This window comes from Triticum urartu, chromosome 2 (assembly GCF_003073215.2).
Source record: "Triticum urartu cultivar G1812 chromosome 2, Tu2.1, whole genome shotgun sequence".
In the NCBI taxonomy this organism is placed as follows: domain Eukaryota; kingdom Viridiplantae; phylum Streptophyta; class Magnoliopsida; order Poales; family Poaceae; genus Triticum; species Triticum urartu.
This window is the reverse complement of record NC_053023.1, coordinates 710,383,905-710,390,618: the sequence shown is the minus strand read 5'-3', so window position 1 is coordinate 710,390,618 and position 6,714 is coordinate 710,383,905. Positions and strand designations below refer to the sequence as shown.

Sequence of the window (6,714 nt, the reverse complement as noted above, 5' to 3'; positions counted from 1 at the left end):
GGATCGAATAGATAACTTACTGCAAGTGAGCAACGCTAATAGCCACCATAATTCCTGGGATTTCGTACACAAAATGGCAGTCCGCCTTATAGAACATAAGCCGAAACATATTTAAAACTATTTTTAAAATTTTAAACAAGTTTTTCTTTTTGAAAAAACATAATATGTTTTGAAACGCAAACATTTTCATAATTCATAGCAAAAAAACTAAAAGTTGAAATAATTTTGTGAATCTCAATTTTTTTAAAGAAACAACATGAAACGGCATTTTTTTCAAAATCAAAAAGAATTTATTGAAAATTCAAAAATTATTCTGAAAAACAGCAACAAAAAACTGAAAGCGTGAGCATTTTTCAAAATTACGAACAAAATTTTCAAGAACTGAACATTTTATGAATTCCCCAGAACATTTTTGGAACTCGGGGTCAAATTTTGAAAAACTTGACCATTTTGATGATGTGGAAAAATTTGGAAAGGTGGAACATTTTTTGGAAATTCCCATTTTTCTGAATTGGTGAACAAAAGTTAATAAATATGAGCATTTTAAAAAATTCTTGAACAATTTTGGAATTTGAGAAAAAAATTTAATAACAGGAGCATTTCTTGAATTTATGAACAAATTTTGAAATCTAGAACAATTTTTGAAAATGTGATATTTTTTAATTGGTGAACAAAAATTGAAAACAGGAAAATTTCTTAAAAAATCAGGAACAAAATTTTGAAATGGAGAACAATTTGAATAGCCCGAACAATTTTGTAAATGCAATTTTTTCAGTATACATGAACAAAAATATTGAAAATGAAGGCATTTTTCTATAGCTTCCAACATTTTTGTAAAATGCAAACAATTTTTGTAAGACGCGAACAATTTTTGAAGAGTTTTTTTTATTTTTTGACAAATTTTGAAAACGAGATCATTTATTGAAATTCCACAAATTGGTTGAAATTTTCGAACAAAAAGGAACATGAATAAGAAAATGAAAAAAAGAAAAGGAGAAAATGAAAATGAAAAACAATAAGAAACAGAAACAGAAAAAACTGGTCCAGGGACCTTCTAGAAGGTTTCCAAAACCTATAAAAACAGTTGGGAACACTCGAGAAGATTCCTTAAATCGAATGTGATACCTACTAAAGATGGGCCGGCCCAATAGCTCGCTCGCTCGCGTTCGTGTGTGCGATTGATCGACTGTTTGACGCAAAACGCGTCAAATAGGGTTTTCCGGACGTCCCCGCCTCCTTTTCTGACCATTGGTGCGTGGCCTCTTCCAAAGTTGTTCTTCAACACGAAAGAGAAAAAGGAAGCCCAGCCCAGTAGCCCACGCAGTTGGCAGTCGTCCGTCTTGCAATCCGCCGCCCCCGTCTCCAAGAACATGGTCGGGGAACTGAAAAACCAATCCGCTGCCGCCGCCCCCTCATCCCCGTCTCTCCCAATCTTTTCCCTCTCTCACATCCCGACGCTTCCACCGTCGGCCGATTGATGAGTGCTTCCCATTTCTTCCTCGCTCGCGTGGTTCGTGTATGATTCAGAGCGTAGCAGGGGATCAATGGATGTAAGGTTCGGCTTCCAATCCATCCAGGCCGCCGGCCAGTCCACCGAGGAGAGAGTCCGCGTGAAACCCTAGACGCCGCTCACGTAACATCTCCGCCGGCTCGCCCACTTCTTGCTCGCCTTAGCTCGCAGGGATGGAACTGGACGGCGCCGCCCGTCCCCTCGCACCAGGCCCATGACGATGGTGCGGTGGACGGCTGGGCGCACGACGGCACGGAGCCCACCTCCCTTACGGCCCCCCGGCAGAGTGCCCCGAGGCCACAGATTCTCCTCCCCTCCGCGGCCACGTCTCCGCAGCCGCTCGAGCGCTACCCTCAACTACGACGGTGCGTGCCCTTCAACCCTCTGCCAGGAATCCATGGATTGTATTGTCATTTGTTTCTGATCTGAGTATCCCTGGATGCTGGCAGCGATGGGAGGAGCCCTGCGACGACATGCTCCCGTGACCACAACCACTGCGTCCGCAAGAAAGGTACGAAACCAGCCACACATCCTCTCTCAGGAATCAGAAACGACAACCATACATGCTGCCATGAACAACCCATGCATTACATTGCGTTGTTAGGACCAGCGAATTCATATGGTAGGAACGGTTAACAAGATTAGCAGCCGTGGATGCAGTGAAGTAGCTAGAGAATTTCAGAATCCACACTGTTTGCTGCTAGCTCTACTCTGCTCCACCATTTGGTAACTGATGGCAATGCAACAGCTGTGTGGTTCCTGGTTTATGCAGCAGTTGTTCTTCCACTGATCTGTTGCCCAATTGTGTGTGGTTGGTTAATTTACTGGGTAAACTGCATAGCTCAGTAGCATGCAATGCCCTGGGATGACCGGACAAGTAAAATGTTCAGTCAGCCATTCCCTGCCTGCCTATGGCTATGCGGTCCAGCGATTTCCTTCTAAATTCCACTTGTTATGTGCAGCCGCATGGATTGGGGATATGTACTTCGGTTTGGGTTCATCAAAAGGGGCAATCTTTGAGCATTTGTATCAACTGCCGAGGATCTCAAGTTCACATGGAGTGCACTATGATCAAGTGCATTCTGGTGCTATGATGATTGTGACAGAAGATATTAGCTGCAGAAGCAATCGCTATGTAAGTGTGACGTCTCTTTTGATCCTGCTTTGTTTATTTTTCAAATCATTAATATTTCCATTCCTTTTCTTCTTGCATAATTGCTCTAATCTCCAGAAATTTTGTGTTGATCAAAATTGCTAGTATATGCAACTGTGGTCATCAAATTGTATTGAGCAGAATAGGAAAAAAAGGTCATTTGATTAATGGAATAGATTATGCCTTAACTCTGTTCAAGACAGGCCTCGGCTGTGATAATGAAATTGTACTGACCAAAACAGGAAATATGTTTTTAATGGAATAGATTATGTCTTAACTCTGCTCATGACAGGTCTCAACTCCAATATTAAAAATCAGTGCACCTAAATTACGACACAATTTTTCTCATCTGGAACTGCGCTTATAAGGTGTTTGGTCTGAAAGCTACACTCCTACAATGTGGTATAAAAGGTTCATGAAATCATCAGGTATGGAAATGCTTGCCCGCTTCTGTCAATTACATAGTACAATATTATCAGGTTGTTTTTTGCATTATTTCCTAGTTCTTTTGCAGTACTATTCACCAACCTATCTTCCTGCCTACCAGATAAAAGAGGGGTTTTGTTTACTTAACATGGTTGCTTGATTAACAAATTCATGGTTTCTGTCAGTTATTTTTTCCACTACCGAAGCAGCAACTCATCTTCCTACCTACCAGATATACTACTGCTTGATTGCTTAGCTCTCCGCTTAAGAAGCTCCACCGTTCTTCTATATGATCCTAAAAAAATTGAGTTATAATTTTGTGGAAAGAAATGCATGGTGCTAATGTTCCGATGTTCATTTCTAGAGGCAAATAATCTCAGATTTCTAAGTGAACTATAATCCCATCTAGATAACCCCCCTCGATATAGCTCCCATCATTTGCACAACACAATCTAGCATAAGACGGTTCTGGTTTGGATTATGTGTGTTTCTCCAAAAACTAGGATTATATGCCTGAGAAGTGAGAACAAATAAATAACATTATAAACTTACCTCAAAGCCTATGGGATGACTGAAGCTTGATAAATACTCCGTCTGTCCCATAATATAAGATGTTATTACATCCAATATGTGAGCACTATGGTCTCGTAACAGTAGAAATAACCTTCAAGGGAAAGAGAACCATAAGTATAGGTGACGACATAGTAGAAGGCATGTAATCATGTTGTTCATATGCACTATAGTCTCTTTATAGAAGCCGGCAAAAACAAAGACATCCTAAATTTGGTTTTCTGTTCTCTCGTCATTTAAGAAAAGAAACATTAACTCTTGAATTATCATCAAGGGAATATGCCTTATAAGCATACCCTTATGGTGGTTATTATTGCTCAGCGTTGCGAGGAAAAAGAAGAATATCACGTTTTTGTCTTAGAAAAGGGTTGTGGCAAACTATTATAAGAAATGGAAGTATAGATAATTAGATCAACTGCATATTTCCTTTGTTATATATGTAATCCAGAAGTGCAGGTTCATGAACTGAAAAAATGGTGGCTCCATGCAGGATTTTGACCTCCATAGGAAATCTGCAAGGGGAACAACAACAAAGGAAACTGGTGTAAGATTGAGTACTAAGACTTGAAGATGGGCTACCATCAAGATTATGTCTTGACAATCAAGTATAATGTGAGCACTTATTTTTCTTTCATACATCAATTAAAATTATCAATTAACTACAAAGTGATCAACATATTTGTCTTAGATATTAAGAAAAATTAGTAATGTCATGTGCCGTATAGACTTAACTTTGTCTCATCTCGCTAATCAGAGCACAAAGAGTGAATATCAAATTGGCTAACTTGAATTATCTGGAACTTTCACCATACCATCTGTACAGTATCCATTAAAATCTGAAATTGGCTCAGTAGTGGCCTTCCCTACTGATTTTCACTTAAAAAACTCAATTTAAGACTGCAATGCAATATGGGTGCATGTCATTTTTATGATGCCCGAGTAACTGAGAAAAAATAAGTTCATATATAGTTTTGTTGTGAGTAAACTAAGAAGGGTAAAGTTGCAAAGAAGAAACACAACAATCAACAGTAGTTATATCTTTATTTTTGAATTAAACTAAAGTTGGCATGGTAGCAATAATTTAGAAAAATCTGATTTTGTTGCGGGGTGCTAAGTTGGACTTAACCGATAAAAAGTTAAATCAGATTGTAGCACGAACATAGAGGTAAATATTCTGATGGCAAGCAGATATGAATGTTTCCAGAATAAGTATATTTGATAAACTTACACACTTTACTGGCTTGCTTGATCTAAAAAATTATTGTTATGCACCCACATTATATTTCTAAAGTTGGTACTATATATAAGTTTGAGAAGAGATATAAACAAAGCAGTACATAAACATGCAAAAAATGTCAGAAGAGAATAAGGTATCATATTAATTTCATAATCACAGATAATGCAAGAGAATACATAAATAAAGTGGACTATTGCTTGAATCTCGAAATAACGAATGATCCATATTAATTTAATTACCAATACAGTGTCACTTACATAGTACTTCAGATAATATTCCTCCAAACCTGATGAATATTTTACGGTTGAGATCTTTGTTAAAAGGAAATACAAATTCAGTATTTTTGCAATATAACTAGTGTTGGCTGTCATGCAGGATTTTTTTTACCGAACTCACAGAAGTAGATTGTGTATCCCATCCAGCGTTCAACCTAATGGACATCGAGGGAACCACTTTGAGTAGGCAATTGTTTGTGTGGAGGAAAATGCATGGTACTACAGCTAACCTTCCTCTGGTCCAGATGAAATCAAGGCAACTGGGTCTTTTATCTTCAAACATCAATTTGTTAGTTTTTCCTGGCTTCAGTGCATCCCCTCATATTACTGTGTTTAAACTACATCACAATGTGCTAATTTTTCTAAAAAAGTTAGTGTATTAATTAAGTAAAACTTATTTGAAGTAGATGTAGCACGACCTTTAGGATTTTGCACGCAGACCACACCAATTTCGAGTAGTCTACTTCTACATATCTGCTCACCAAATAGCTGCATGATTATTATGAACGTGGTAAACTTTGAAGCTATTTTCTTTATTAGCCCTAAAAGAAACTAAACTATTTGTGTGGGGCCAGAGAAGCATACTTTCAATACAAACTGCAATTGCTTGGGCAAGAGAAATCAACTCAATACTGCAATTTTCCATATGAAGTAGTAAGAGGAGGCATACTATTGTAAACCGATGTAGGCTGAAGGCTAGCTGCATCTTTGGCGTGTGGTCAAACCCGGCAAGCTACAACTATGTGGAGCATCCACACTACTGCCACCACATGCTTGCTAAAACGCTTAATCTGACCGTCCCTGTACATTGGCCACATCTCCGGCGAGCATGTTTGATGGCAAGCTCGGGCAACTGCTGTTGTATTGAGTATCCAGATGATAACTGTCATGAAAATCACTACATGGATCGATGTGCCCATCATGTCTAGTAGTAGATGATGCATTATTTGAGCTTGATATAGTATGATTATATCCCATGCCGTCTTGTTTGCATCAAAAGTGTGGCCCACTTTCGAGAAGAATACACCCAACCATTTTGGTAGTGGGCATCTCAACATTTATGTTTGGGTCTCATTCCCCTAATGCGCTAGTAATTGTCTCCTTTCCGGTATTTCTCTTAGTCTCACTTCCATACTCTTCATGATCTGAGAGAGGGAATGCTAGCAGCCATGGTGGAAATGTCCCCTCCCTCCGGCTGTGGATGCAACTTGAGAGGATGAAGCCTCTAGCGATATCGCGTGGAAGGCATCGGCACCATTGAGTTTTCCACCATCCTAGCAGCGACAACAATGCGACAGAGCATATAGTGGAGGGCAAAGCAACACGGTCGAGGGAGATGGCTCATCAGAAAAATCCACAACACACGGATGACCAGTGTAGTAGAGAAGAGGATGAGTGGGAATCACTAGGGAAGCCTTAGGGGATGAGCCAGGTGAGGTAGTCTCAGGTAATGAACGAGGTGGGAAAGCCACAGGTGATGATGAGCTTGATAAAGAAGCCATTAGAGGTAGAAGAAACCTCAATCCCTAGGAAGTAGCGAAGA

At 39.4% G+C, this 6,714-nt stretch overlaps 1 long non-coding RNA gene across 1 annotated transcript; it reads left to right on the top strand.

The window, feature by feature from the left end:
* The first annotated feature begins 2,509 nt into the window (after window positions 1-2,509).
* On the top strand, window positions 2,510-6,221 carry LOC125534261. Its single transcript, XR_007294436.1, has 4 exons — window positions 2,510-2,645; window positions 2,956-3,091; window positions 4,150-4,271; window positions 5,272-6,221. It is a non-coding gene; the product is annotated as an uncharacterized LOC125534261 (long non-coding RNA).
* Window positions 6,222-6,714: the final 493 nt, after the last annotated feature.